Source organism: Grammomys surdaster, unplaced genomic scaffold, assembly GCF_004785775.1.
Source record: "Grammomys surdaster isolate TR1022 unplaced genomic scaffold, NIH_TR_1.0 126031, whole genome shotgun sequence".
NCBI classification, from domain to species: domain Eukaryota; kingdom Metazoa; phylum Chordata; class Mammalia; order Rodentia; family Muridae; genus Grammomys; species Grammomys surdaster.
This window is the reverse complement of record NW_021620844.1, coordinates 1-1,819: the sequence shown is the minus strand read 5'-3', so window position 1 is coordinate 1,819 and position 1,819 is coordinate 1. Positions and strand designations below refer to the sequence as shown.

Below are 1,819 nucleotides of genomic sequence, written 5' to 3'. Positions count from 1 at the left end.
CTATAACTGATAAAGTGAAAAGTGCATTTTAAGTCCTTCAATCATTTAAATCTGCCCCTTTAAATCTGCCTGGCCCAGCCTTCCCCTTGATGCTGGGTTTGGAGCAAACATTGATTTGTGCTGGTATGGAATTGGAATTTTGATTTTTTTTTCCCTTCCCAACCATAAGAAGAAAAAAAAAATAAAAACACCCCCTCTTGATAGCCCCCTCCTCTCTCCTATCCAGCTCCCAGCTCCTCTTTGCTGTCTCCGTTCAAGGCAGATTTTTCCCACCTACACTTATTCTCATCCCCTCCACCCTGCCACTACCTCACCCCCCACACTAGCCTGCACCTTCAGCCGAGAAGAGGGGACTCTCTCATAGCTCCCCCACCTTCCTTCTCTGGGTTGTAGCAATCTCTCCGGAAAGGAAGGGGGCTTGACTTGTCCGTGTGAAGTGTGAGTGGAGAGACCCTGCCATGGAAACTGCGCCCGGGAGGCAGCCTGAGCCCCAGCTCACATGCCACTCAGGATGAGGGTCCGGCCCTGCCTGCCCGCTTTGGGGCCCCTCCGTCCAGCCACGGTCTAACTGCCCCCGCCCCCAGGCCTCGCCCGAGCCCCAGGCCCCCAGCCTGCTCTCCAGCCCCAGGATGCGCTGAGCTGCCGGGGGGCTGAGGCCGCGCCAACTACATGCATGTCCCCCGGGGGCAAGTTCGACTTTGACGACTGGGGCTGCTACATGGGGGTGGAGGGGGTGGGAGGCGGGGCGGCACATGGCTACAGCGTGTGCACCGGGCTGGCGCCCAGGGAGAGTACAGAGGCTGCTGGGCTCACGGCTTCGAGTTGCTGGGTGTCTTCACGGGGCCCGGCGGACACAGTTACCGGGGCCACTGGCAGCAGGGCAAGCGCGAAGGGCTGGGCGTGGAGCGCAAGAGCCGCTGGACCTCCCGCAGCGAGTGGCTGGGCGGGCTGAAGGAGCTCAGCGGCGTGTGGGAGAGCGTGTCCGGCCTGCGCTACGCCGGGCTCTGGAAGGACGGCTTCCAGGACGGCTACAGCACGGAGACCTACACCGATGGAGGCACTTACCAAGGCCAGTGGCAAGCCGGAAAACGCCACGGCTCCGGGGTGCGCCAGAGTGTACCCTACCACCAGGCGGCGCTTCTGCGCTCACCCCGTCGTACCTCCCTGGACTCAGGCCACAGCGACCCCCCCCCCGACGCCGCCTCCACCCCTACCCCTACCAGGAGATGAAGGAGGCAGCCCAGCCTCCGGCTCCCGAGGGGGCTTCGTGCTGGCGGGGCCAGGGGACGCCGAAGGGGCGTCTTCCCGTAAGCGCACCCTAGCAGCAGGTGGATTCTTCCGCCGGCCGGCCATTCACTGCTGCTCAGTGGGCTCCGGGCTGGTGGGCACCGCAGCTCCCTGGGCAGCAAGAGGGGATCTCTACGCAGGGAGGTGAGCAGCGAAGTGGGCAGTACAGGACCCCCGGGCTCCGAGGCCAGCTGGCCCCCTATCCCAGCGCCACCTGCCCTCATCAAGGGCTCAGCCACTGAGGTGTATGCTGGTGAGTGGCGTGCAGACCGGTGCAGTGGCTAAGGAGTGAGCCAGAGATCCAAAGGGCTGCTCTACGAAGGCGAGTGGCTGGGCGAAGGCGAGTGGCTGGGCAACCGACGACACGGATATGGGCGCACCACCCTGCAGGATGGCTCTCGTGAGGAGGGCAAGTACAAGCGCAACCGGCTGGTGCACGGGGGACGTGTCCGCAGCCTCCTGCCTCTGGCCCTTAGACGGGGCAAAGTCAAGGAGAAAGTGGACAGGGCTGTCGAAGGTGCCCGTCGAGCTG

General features: G+C 63.6%; 1 pseudogene; it reads left to right on the top strand.

Moving 5' to 3' along the window:
* The first annotated feature begins 673 nt into the window (after positions 1–673).
* On the top strand, positions 674–1,815 carry LOC114610167 (annotated as a pseudogene).
* Positions 1,816–1,819: the final 4 nt, after the last annotated feature.